The sequence below is a fragment of the Schistocerca serialis genome, chromosome 1, assembly GCF_023864345.2.
Source record: "Schistocerca serialis cubense isolate TAMUIC-IGC-003099 chromosome 1, iqSchSeri2.2, whole genome shotgun sequence".
NCBI lineage: Eukaryota > Metazoa > Arthropoda > Insecta > Orthoptera > Acrididae > Schistocerca > Schistocerca serialis.
In genome coordinates, this window is record NC_064638.1 from 365,643,517 (window position 1) to 365,657,164 (window position 13,648).

The following is a 13,648-nucleotide window of genomic DNA, read 5'->3' on the forward strand; positions in this document are numbered from 1 at the left end:
TAACAAATCTTTCACTTTCAGTTGAGAACTACTGGTGGTTAATTCTTCACACAGAAAAATAGGCGGTACGGTAAGTGGCGCCTGAATTCGCGGGCCCCCTTGCATGTGAGACATGTGTAAACCGTCTCTGGTTGTAATTTGTCTGGCTGACTACTGACTGTCATCATTATGTTTTGCACACAGTGGAAAATCCAGGGTAGAATGTGACAATATTATGAGAAGTAACGTTGCTACTCACCATATAGTGGAGATGTTGAGTCGTAGATAGGCACAACAAAAAGATTCACACAGTTAAAGCATACACACACACACACGCAAACGCAACTCACACACACGACTGCAGTCTCAGTGTGTGTGTGTGTGTGTGTGTGTGTGTGTGTGTGTGTGTGTCTTGGTCCAAATGGCTCTAACCACTAAGGGACTTAACATCTGAGGTCATCAGTCCCTTAGACTTAGAACTACTTAAACCTAACTAACCTAAGGACATCACACACATCCATGCCTGAGGCAGGATTCGAACCTGCGACCGTACCAGCAGCGCGGTTCCGGACTGAAGCGCCTAGAACCGCTCGGTCACAGCGGCCGGCTACTATGTGTGTCTATTGTTGACGAAGGTTTTAATGGCCGAAATCTTTAATTGTGAAAGTCTTTTTGTTGTGCTTATCTGCGACTCAGCATCTCCGCTATTTGGTGAATAGCAACTTTTCTTCTCATATCATTATGTTTTTCTTACTTAGTGACCTTCACGTTACATTAGATAAGCTGTTTCTTTAAAAATAGGTCAGAAATAGGTTATTAACAAAGGCTTTTATTTTTGTGTTTCTTTTATAAAAGTGCACTAATCTTGTGTGTTCGTGTCAGTTTGCAGGCAGTTGGGAGTAACCAGATTGCGTAACTTCTACGTAAACGTTTATATAACATCTCAAGCTACAAAATGCTATAAGAATATTGGACATACTGTGATTTGCTATAATTGCCCTGGAGAGGTAACGTAATTTTTGGAACGTAAACTCTTGAAATACACACATAAATAAATGAAGCGTTGCCATCAAGTCATACTAATGGTCACTGTGGGGGAAAAAACATTTTCCTTACCGCTATCAGTTGTTCAAACACTCTTCAAAAATTTAACCACTTATGGTCAGCTTGCGTTTAAATGTAAGATGCAAAACTATTTTCGCTTTGGCTGACAATTATTTTCTTTTCAGAGGCTAGTGTTAGGCCATTTACAATGATGTACAGTGTCGCCAACTATGCATCGAAGTATTTGCATCATGACACTTTGATGAAGTTATATTACAGAAGTGTCGTGAGAGAGGCTTCCACCCGTTAGCAAATTAAAAAGAAAACATCCCTTTGAAAAGTTAATGTTCCTCATCATAAAAAATATTTAGTTTCTAGCTGTATGGAAACTGATGCTGATGAGGGTTTAAATCCAACCTGACAAGTGAGTGTGACCTTTAAACGTGCCGTCAGTATTTGTTTCAGTAAAAACTATTGCTCACAGAAGGTGGGACCTTTGACCCTGACCATCAGCTCGTTTTATAGTAGTTTCAATTTGCTCCGTAAGCTTCCATATGGCGCTAGTGTGCTGCAAGAAGCCCATTTCTTCAGTCGGTTTCGGGGACCTGTTTTACTGCAGGCAAGGTAATCATAGTGCGAATAATAACGCGCTGGTAGGTTTATCAAGTGCAAAGGAATGGAATCCGACGATTTACGCCCTAAGGCGTCCTACTCGCCTACTGCACCGCGTTAATGGCACGCGTGTGTCAGCACTGGGACCACGGCAATCTATCTCACGAGGTAATTCTGCTTCCGAAAAGCGCTAAAAGTGGAACAAAGGACCCGCAGGTCGTCGAACGGAGAGCGATTTTTCACTCTAGAATAGCTTCAAGTTTCTCGTAACTTCCATTACGAGGACACAGGCCAATAACCGCCATCCACTTATGTTACTAACGGGAAATTCAATTTCGCCCAGACTCGCTCAGACATGCTTCGTAGTTCAAGTTATTCGTTCATAACGTTCTAGCTAAATCTGTTTGCCGGCCAGTGTGGCCGTGCGGTTCTAGGAGCTTCAGTCTGGAACCGCGTGACCGCTACGGTCGCAGTTTCGAATCCTGCCTCGGGCATGGATGTGTGTGATGTCCTTAAGTTAGTTAGGTTTAAGTAGTTCTGAGTTCTAGGGGACTGATGACCACAGATGTTAAGTGCCATAGTGCTCAGAGCCATTTGAACCTAAATCTGTTATACACCGGCGCTACCGGGCTGTGTAATGTCAACAAAACTGGTTTTGGGCATCTTCGAGTGACGTCTGTACATGTATTTATTTGAAGGTTGCTCTGTAATGATGGTAACAAACATTTAAAAAATTTCTGTATATTGTTTTCATTGGTCTGTCAGTTTAATTTAGTAGCTTACTTATACTACCAGCCAGTTTCGAGTAGCTTTGAACACATACACACCATTGGCGGTTATGGAACTGAGTAAGTCTCAATTCTCTGCGATAGGAAGAACGGCCGCCAGAGTGCATTACTGTCGTTCCTTTTTAGTGTTGTCACCAGGCTTAAGGCTTAATCTTTATACATAAAAATGGTTCAAATGGCTCTGAGCACTATGGGACTTAACATCTGAGGTCATCAGTCCCCTACACTTAGAACTACTTAAACCTAACTAACCTAAGGACATCACACACATCCATGCCCGAACAGGATTCTAACCTGCGACCGTCGCAGCAGCGCGGTTCCGGGCTGAAGAGCCTAGAACCGCTCGGCCACAACGGCCGGCTATACATAAAAGAAAATGTCCTGAACGACTGACTGGCTCATCATGACCCAGCCCAAACCTCTGAGGATAGAAAATTGAATTTTGGAGTGGGGGTTGATCTTACACTGTTGCCGTCGTTTCAGATAGTATTTTTCGAAATTCCATGCCCTTTTTCGAAATTCCACCCATAAGGCGGTGAAACAGAGGATGAAACGTTTCTTAAAAATATGCCACTATTAAGGCAATTTTGAAGTAAGAACTGCGAAAATTAGTATTTAGTTTCTCAGTCAGAACTTAAGAATTACGTGTTTCAGAACGTTTGCAAATTTAACCCTTATGGAGGCAAGGTAGTGGATGACTTTTTTTAAAAAAATAAATCGTTATTAATGACCTGCTAAAGCATTTTTAAAGCTACATCAATAAAAATTGGAATTTGACTTCTCAGTCACAAATTTAAACAAGAACGTTTTTCGGTGTTTTTTTTAAAAATTCAACCCCTCACGGGGCGAAATAGGGCCTGACTGATGCACTGATTCGTCATCGCCCCGACCCAACTGCTAAGGACAGAAAATTCAAATTTTGTAGAGGATGCAAGGTTTAATAAGAGTTGTTCGAAACTCCATACCTAAGGTGGTGAAGGAGGGGATGAAAGATTTTTTGAAAATTTGTAGCTATTAAGGCTACTTCTAAACTTTAACGACGAAAATTTATATCTGGTTTCTCGGTTAGAAATAAAAAATAGATACTTCCGTAAGTTTGGAATTTCTTCCTCTTAGGGGGTGAAATAGTGGATGAAAATTTTTATGAAAAGATTTTAATACGAAAGCATTTTTTAAATAAACCCTCTGAAAATTTGTATTTGGCTTCACCGTTATAAATAAAGTGCGTGTTTCTGTGTTATTTGGAAATTCAATCACTACTGGTGTGGAGGAGGAGTGTGAAATAAGAAAAGAAAATTGTAATGAAAATATGCCGTTATATTAACCCATACGTAGAGCAAAATCTGTGAAAATCGGTATATGACTCCTAAAAAATCTTTGTTAGAAGGCGAAAGTTATTAGGGAAATAATACCAGAAGAACTGGAAAGGCGGGAGTAGCAAAGACCTCGACTCCAGCTATCAGAATCGATGTTAGGTCAGAAGTACATTTTTCGTCATAGCATGGCGAACTCTCTGGTATGACCTCAGACCATGGCTAGCAGTGGCTGGGGGAACTCTTAGGGCACAATAATACGTTATGGAACGTCAATCCTCTTGAATTTCCTGTCATGCAAAAATATCGTGGTATCTTATCTTTCAAGAGGGAACCCCAAGAGAATGTGTGTGAGACCAGCTTGGACATCACATCCAAGTGCTGGTATTTAGAACATCAAGAACCACTCGCACCAGTTGTGGGCCAGCTTGCCTCAAGGAGAGGATACAGAGGCATGATAAAACCCTTCCCAACCGAACCAGTGCGTGCGTCCAGACCAGAGAGGTTGCAGCGTTATACTGATAAGTGTACCCAGACTGCCAAGTTCTTTGTAAATCTGACTCGATTTTGTGATCACTGAATTAAGAGCACATGCCCTCTCAAGGCCCAAAGTTTCATTTCGTTCCGTCCTCCCCTTTTGGGTGCTTCACTTTTTTATTAGTCTCTGGATTTTAGATCCTTCCATTAAGGATCATGTCATGCGGACTACTTACGAGTATGAGATGTCCAGTGCGCTGTGCACCTGATAATGAGCACAAATTTCTAGTACAGCTTAATGAAGTACCTAAGCAGGAGGCAGATGAAACGACGTTGTTCTCTAAACTTATCGAAGCTGTGGTGCCCATCCAAACAAGTCGATCAGTGTTAACAAAGTCATGAGAGACTGCGGAAGTAGCTTTAACATCATTTCAGCTACTTTCGGCAGTATTCAGCCCTCAACAGCCCGCTCGTTGGAGGAAAGTATCTAACTGCTTAGTTTTCAGAATAAATGTAAACTGCTGTTTTCCAACGCAGAACAGCTATTTACGAATGTCCCCAAACAATACTCTCCCAGCCGACCGCGGTGGTCTAGCGGTTCTAGGCGCTCAGTCCGGAACCGCGCGACTGCTACGGTCGCAGGTTCGAATCCTGCCTCGGGCATGGATGTCTGTGATGTCCTTAGGTTAGTTAGGTTTAAGTAGTTCTAAGTTCTAGGGGACTGATGACCACAGATGTTAAGTCCCATAGTGCTCAGAGTCATTTGAACCATTTGAACCAATACTCTCCCTCTCTCCCCATAGGGTGGGGTTTGAGAGAGAGAAATTAAAGTTTTACAAATGCTGACCCAAAATTAATTCCTTCCGCCGTTTTTCATAAGTTTTGTTTGTTTCGTGGTCAACATTTGTAGAACTCTCATTCCTCTATCTCAAACCCCACCCTATGGGGAGACAGGGAGAGTTTTCGTTCTAGCGAATCAAAATTTACGAAGTAAATAAGTATTTTTTATTTGTCCGTAACCATTTTCTACGCAAAAATGAGAACATGGGTTTCCTTGAATTACAGCGCCAACTACCAAGAATCAAAACTGTGGTGTCACCGCCAGACACCACACTTGCTAGGTGGTAGCTTAAATCGGCCGCGGTGCATTTAGTACATGTCGGACCCGCGTGTCGCCACTGTGTGATCGCAGACCGAGCGCCACCACAAGACAGGTCTCGAGATACGAGATAGCACTCGCCCCAGTTGTACGACGACATTGCTAGCGACTACACTGACGAAGCCTTTCTCTCATTTGCCGAGAGACAGTTAGAATAGCCTTCAGCTAAGTCAATGGCTACGACCTAGCAAGGCGCCATTAACCATTTTAAGATAGAGTCTCACTTGTATCATCAAGGAATGCTGTATTCACATGAAGGATTAAAAGTTAAGTATTAAAGCAGCTACATACTTTTCTTGCTACCAGTCATTACGTATCCTGGTTCAGACCTCTATCTAGCCTACGTGAGATTACGCGCACCTTTCGGCTACTTCAGTGTGGCGTAGCTGTCTTGTTACGCCACAACAAAAACAAATGTTTAAAACAAAATTTACGCAGTTTTTTTATGTAGACTCTGATTCTGCGATAAAAGTGGGGGTTCCCATTTGAAATTCTAAGGTTGCCTCCTGCCCCACCCCCAGGGGTCTGGGGTGGCGGACTAATTTTAGCACCAGCAGATGTCCCCCTCGAAAACAATCAACTTTGGATTATACACGTTTTTTAGTGTGAAACTTATTTTTCGAGTTAATTCTGGTTTGTCAACTTAAAGTTTACACCCTGTATAATACCTATTAATTCTTGAAAACAAACCCAACACATGTGTTATACTTAAATGTAGGAACTACAGTTTAAGACCGCTCGTTAAGAATGACCGTAAGTCATTAAATAATAACCTGTAACGTACATTTGATGCAAATAAAAGGCCTCCGATTAGTAACAAGAAATGAAGTATAACAGTTATAAACAAATATTTTTAATCCATTTGCAATCCATATCATTTAATTTAATTGTTTATTTATTTTTGACGTGTACTTCCACCACGTTCCCGGTACATGTTCAGTTACAGGACGAGAATCTGGTGGTGGTCACGTTGTAGTGATGATTCTGCTCTTATAAAATCCGAGCAGTACACTTAGGAGGCACACCTGCTAACTTTGGAACCCACGCGCAGAAAGGCCGACGCTCCCGCACAGTGAACAGTGCTATCGACCGCCCTCAAAGCGACTCCAGTGTCAGCCCACGACTAGGCGCAGCCCCTGCACGGCGCGGGGCGGAGGGTGCAGTCCGCGAGTACTGAGCGGAAATCTTCACTGCCCGGTGCGTCTCTGTCCCAGCGTACAAAATTGCGTATTAGACAGAGCCTTTTGTACTGCCATGCTAGATTCTCAACTTCAGGCGATTTTCCTTATTTGTCTCAGTGTTGAAATGTTCCGACAGCCCGCGAAACCAATCGTTCAAAAACCATGTGACCTTTTTGTAACAGAGCGCACTTAAGTCATATAACATTGGTCATAAATTCAAAGTATGTGTATAGACATGTGTTGCTAAGCGTGTTCAGATATAAATGTAGATGTTCTACACATACGTCTGCACTTAACGCTGACCAAGCTACCATAAGGTGCATGGCGCAGGCTACCTTGAACCTCTATGCTAATCATTTCCTTTCCTGTTTGGACAACATGGTTATGGATTAACAGCGATTAATACAAATTAACTTAGTATTAAGAAAACAGTCTTAATCACGTTTTTTATTTATTTAGTGCAGACTGGTTTCAGCCTTCAGCCCATCGCAGGGGCCATCTTCAGGGCGAACATACTGTGAAATTACAATACAGATCTTAGACAAGACTAATGATAACTATCTTAAAAGAGTGGATTACATAAATATAATGTTTTATCCACTGGTTTACCGCTGGTGGCGTCACGTCTATCAAGGTGTGGCAGGAGACTGTAAGGAATTCACCTTATGTTTGTGTTTATATAGCAATCTCTGAGCACGTGAGCGTAAGCTCGCCTCGAGCGGTGTTCTTTTTACATTGTAATTTTAACACAAATTGTATTTATACTTCAATTTTTATGCCTTGACGTTTACTATTGGTCACCGCTGGAGGCGCTGCTTACGCTCACGTGCTCAGAGATTGCTATATAAACACAACCATAAGGTGAATTCCTTACAGTCTCCTGCCACACCTTGATAGACGTTACGCCACCAGCGGTCGGCTGGTGGATAAGACATTATGTAATCCACTCTTTTAAGATAGTTATCGTTAGTCTTGTCTAAGATATATAGTGCAATTTCACAATATGTTCGGCCTGAAGATGGGCCCTGCGATGGGATGAAACCGGTCGGCACTAAATAAAAAACGCAATTAATACTGTTTTCTTAATACTAAGTAAATTTCCTTTCCTGTTCCACATGCAAATGGAGCGAGGAAAACACGACTGTCTATATGCTACTGGACGAGACCTGAATTTTCTTACCTTGTCTTTACTGTCCTTACAATCTACGTACATGGCAGCAGAATTGTTGTAGAGACTGTCGCAAATAATGGTTCACTAAACTTTCTCAACACCGCTTTGCAGAATGAACTTCTTCTTCTTCTTTCGAGCAAGGATTCCCATCTGATTCAGAAAACATACCATCTAGTTGTAACAATGTAACTTGATGCAACTAAATTACTTCGATGTCTTCCTCTGATTGGACGTGGTTGAGATCTCACACATCCGAGTGAAAGTTTTCTGAACACAGTGTCCTTTATGGAAGAGCTACACTTACCTTGAATTTTTCTATAAAACCGAACTCGACCTTCCTCTTTCTCTATAACCGACCTTACGCGCTCGTTCCTTCCATTTCACGGCAACTACGAATTTTCCACATCTACAAAGCACTGTAAGAGGTGAAAGACTCAATAAATGTCAGTAAAAATTACGGCCATTTGGAGATGGAACTGTCGTGTGACTAGGGCCTCCCGTCAGGTAGACCGTTCGCCGGGTGCAAGTCGATTTGACGCCACTTCGGCGACTTGCACGTCGATGAGGTTGAAATGATGATGAGTAGGACAACACAGCACTCAGTCCCTGAGCGGAGAAAATCTCCTACCCAGGCGGGAATCGATCCCGGGCCCTTAGGATTGACATTCTGTAGCTCTGACCACTCAGCTACCGGGGGCGGACCATTTGCAGATTAAGCATAGACTCATACCGAACCCTGTAGCCACCAGGAAACGGCTCCATCATCGTCATCACCACCCTTACCATCGTCTTCATGTTCTTTTACCCAGTACGAGGTTCATTCAAGTTATAACCCCCCCCGCCAATTTTCTCCTCAAAGCTGGAAACAGATAGAAACATATGATTTGTTTTAAAATGCATGTGAACTCATTGTAATGTGTGACAGAGATGGGAGCTCTGTACAGCACACAGAACACTAGCTGTAGTGAGGGCTGTTTTTGATACTTAAAATGGCGACGTTCTCATTTCAAAACTAGCTGGCACTCATTTGTTTTCTCCATTTGCGTCATGTAACGCCGACTGAAATCCGTCAGACATATGGTGATGGTGTCACGAACGTGCCTAATGTTCGTTCACGGAGTTCAGAGAAGGCAAAACACAGTGTGACAACAAACTAAGACAATCTCTGTTTCCGACCAGTCAGTCTGGCTACGTGATCGAACGAGTGGAGAAAGCTGTTCTAGTCGCCGAATGGGGAACTCACCGCCTCCAAAGTTAGAATTTCCATGAGGTCTATGCACATAATTCTGCATGATCTGAAAAAGCGAAAAGTGTCCTCCAGGTAGGTGCCACGAATCCTGACGGTTGACCACAAGACTGCGTGCGTGATATTTTGCTAAGCAATGTTGGTGCGTGATGATGGCGTTAATGGGGCTTTCTTTTTACCGATTGTGACAGTGGTTGAGTCATGGATGTCGTTTTCCAATACTGAAACGAAACGCCATTCAGATCGAAAGGAAACACACACACACAATGCCACCGAAAAAGTTTCGGGTAACGACCAGCCTTGAAAAAATGATGGTGACCATGTTCTAGAACAGGGATGGCGTGATCCTTACTCATTACATTCCAGAGGACATTACGGTGCCAGTCAACAGACAGTGATACAGTCAACGAAGATGTTTTGAAGAAAAAGGTCCTTCCAGAATTCCATAAGAAATGGCCCAGAAGACTTCATGTATACTATTTCGCCAAGACAACACACCAGCACATCGAGCGAATGTCTTTCGTGACTTCAACTTCGAAATGATTTCTCAAGCATACTTTATGCCGTTATTTGACATGTGACCTTACAGACTACAATTTATAACGCTCCTCGGAAATTATACACTGAGGTACCAAAAGTCATGGGGTAGCTGCATGCACATATACAGATGGCGTTAGTATCGCGTACACAAAGTATAAAAGAACAGTGCTTGTCGGAGTTGTCGTTCGTACTCAGATGATTCATGTCAAAAAGTGTCCAACATGATTATGAGCGCTCATCAGAAATTAACAGACATTGAACGCGGAAAGGTAGTTGGAGCTAGATGGATAGAACATTCCATTTCAGGAATCTTTAGGGAATTCAATATTTCCACATCCACAGTGTCAAGAGTGTGCCGAGAATATCAAATTTCAGGCGTTATCTCTCACCATGGACAACGCAGTGGCCGACGACGGCCTTCACTTACAGGCTGAGAGCAGCGGCATTTGCGTAGAATAGCCCATGCTGACAGACAAGTGACACTGCATAAAATAACCGCAGAAATCAATGTGGGACGTACGACGAACGTATCCGTTAGGACAGTGCGGCGAAATCTGGCGTTAATGGGCCATGGCAGCAGATGACGGACGCGAGTGCCTTTGCTAACAGCACGACATCGCCTGCATCACCTCTCCTGAGCTCGTGACCACATCAGTTGGGCGATAGGCGGCTTGAAAATCGTGACCTATTACATAAATCCCGATTTCTGTTGGCAGGGTTCGAGTTTGGCGCATATCTCACAAAACGATGGACAGAAGTTGTCAACAAAGCACTGTGGAAGCTGATGGTGGCTCCATAATGGTGTAGGCTATATTCACATGGAATGGGCTGGACCCTCTGGTCCAACTGAACTGATCATTGAGTGGAAATGGTTATGTTCACCTACTTGGAGACCATTTGCAGCCATTAATGCACTTCATGTTCCCGAACATCGATTGAATTCTTACTGATGTCACCGGGGCACAGTTGTTAGCGATTGGTATGAAGAACATTCTGGACATTTCGAGCGAATGATATGGCCACCCGGATCGCCCGACGTGAAATCCATCGAATATTTGTGGTACATAATCGAGAGGACACTTCGTGCGCAAAATCCTGCACCGCTAACACTTTCAAAATTATGGACGGCTATAGAGGCAACGTGGCTCAATATTTCTTCAGAAGGCTTCCAACGATTTACTGAGTCGATGCCTCGCCGAGTTGGTGCACTACGCCTGGCAAAAGGAGGTCATCCACGGTATCAGGATGTATCGCATGACTTTAGTCACGTCAGTGTATGTTTACTGCGTTTGTGGTTTTATGACAGTTCATATTCCAAAATCAAAAATGGCTCTGAGCACTATGGGACTTAACATCTGAGGTCACCAGTCCCCTAGAACTTATGGCTCCTTATACCTAACTAACCTAAGGACACCACACACATCCACACCCGAGGCAGGATTCGAACCTGCGACGTAGCGGACGCGCGGTTCCACACTGAAGCGCCTAGAACCGCTCGGCCACACAGGCCGGCTATTCCAAAATCACGCAATACGTTCTAACTCGCGTATTTTTATAGAAATGTTTTCGCCAAAAAATTTTTCGTTATATTTCAGAACGGAGTCTTACGGAACATTCATACTGAGGTTGAAGCTTACCCCTGTGTCCATGGTTGCTTGCAAATAAATTTGCTTTTGGATAGGTTCCCCCGTCAGCAAAACCATTTTCTTCTTTTTTACCCAGACAATTTCGCTGAAGTTACAGCACAATCATTCTTTTTTTTTTTTCTTTCTTTTTGATAACAGGTATAATTGTGTTTACTGCCTGAGTGTATCGAAGTTTTCTTTTATTTATGGAACAAAATGCCTTCAAAGGTAGACTACCGGAAGAAACACAGATCATTCAGGGTTTCAAACCTTAGGATTATTAGATGACCCGTGAGGGGAAATCTGGGTGTTCATAGACAGTTAACTAGAAGCGAAAGCAAGCTGCTTCAGTCAAGTGCTGGACTGCGTCCCATCAGGACAACTGCGCTCCTGCAAGTTAAGAAGGCAGCTACGCCTGACTGCCATCTGATGACGCGAGAGATAACTTCTCAGAGTGGTCATTGAGAAACATAGTCGCTGTTCCGTTGGCATCTAAAGCGTCGTTACATGACGTGTCCACTCGAATTAGAAAACTGTTTAGAAACTATTTCCGCGGTCTCGATAACACTCCGTGTCTTTTAGACAGATCTTTTTAGGACGAAGTGCTGACTACATTTGAATGAAAAAACCAAAAGAAGTGAAGTAAGGAAGTGAAAGACCTACAGCCGTCCTTATAATGTCATTTATTGTATGGTTGCCAGTTTCGGTTCGTCAGTGCACCTTCTTCAACCTTAGCTGATGCAGAGGCGTTTAACACCATCCATACACACGATGCATCTGTGGCCAACATCTATATTTGCTAAGACTACCTGTAACCCAGATGTTGTCTCTCCAACTGTCAACTAGCTGATAGTTGATGGTTGGAGAGACAACATCGCGGTGCGAAAACCAGTTACATATGTTGGCCACTCAGGCGTCATGAATACGGGTGGTATTAACCCCTTTAGCATCACCTGAGGCCTGAAGACGGTGCAGTGAAGCTCCGAAACTGGTAGCCACTGAATAAATTATATCATAAGGACGGCTGTAGGTCTTTCATTTCCTTGCATACACTATGTGATAAAAGTACCCGGACACCCCCAAAAAAATATGTTTTTCATATTAGGTGCATTGTGCTGCCATCTGCTGCCAGGTACTCCATATCAACGACCTCAGTACTCATTAGATATCGTGAGAGAGCAGAATGGGGCGCTCCGCGGAATTCACGGACTCCGAAAGTGGTCAGGTGATTGGGTGTCACTTGTGTCATACGTCTGTATGCGAGATTTCCACACTTCTAGAAAATCCGTAGGTCCACTGTTTCCGATGTGATAGTGAAGTGGAAACAAAGGGACACGTACAGCACAAAAGCATACAGGCCGACCTCGTCTGTTTGCTGACAGACCCCCGCCGATAGTTGAAGTGGGTCGTAATGTGTAATACGGAGACATCTACCCAGACACAGGAATTCCAAACTGCATCAGGATCCACTGCAAGTACTATGATAGTTAGGCTGGAGGTGGGAAAACTTGGCTTTCATGGTCGAGCGGCTGCTCATAAGCCACACATCACGCCGGTAAATACAAACGACGCCTCGCTTGGCGTAAGGGGCGTAAACATTGGGCTATTAAACAGTGAAAAAACGTTGTGTGGAGTGTCAAATCACGGTACACAATGTGATGATCCGATGGCAGGGTGTGGGTATGGCGAATGCTCGGTCAACATGGTCTGCCAGCGTGTGTAGTGCCAACAGTAGAATTCGGGGGCGGTGGTGTTATAGCGTGGCCGTGGTTTTCATGGAGAGGACTTGCACCTCTTGTGGTTTTGCGTGGCACTATCACAGCACAGGCCTACACTCATTTTTTAAGCATCTTCTTGCTTCCCACTGTTAAAGAGCAATTGGGGAATGGCGATTGCATCTTTCAACACGGTCGAGCACCTGTTCTTAATGCACGGCCTGTGACGGAATGGTTACACAATAACATCCTTGGAATGGACTGGCGTGCACAGAATCCTGACCTGAATTCTATAGAACACCTTGGGGGTGTTTAAGAGCGCCAACTTCGGGCCAGGCCTCACCGACCGACATCGATACCTCTCCTCAGTGCAGCACTCCGTGAAGAATCGGCTGCCATTCCCAAAGAAACTTTCCAGCACCTGATTGAACGTATGCCTGCGAGCGTGGAAGCTGCCATCAACGCTAAGAGTGGACCAACACCGTATTGAATTCCATTACCGATGGAGGGAGCCACGAACTTTTAAGTCATTTTCAACCAGGTGGCCGGATACTTTTGATTACATAGTGTATGCGAGGGGCGGTAGTCCCCCAGACCTCCAATCATAATTATGGTCATACAGAAAAAATTGATGGTTCGTACTGAATGTGAGCTTGGATTTCCTCAAATTTGTCACTAGTATACAAAAACAAGAGGCCCTTAAAGTGCTCCATTTATAATGCAAACGTACAATGGTGAGCAAAATTTGAGTGCGGAAGTAACTTTCGCTTGATATGTCACTGACAAGTAACATAGCTT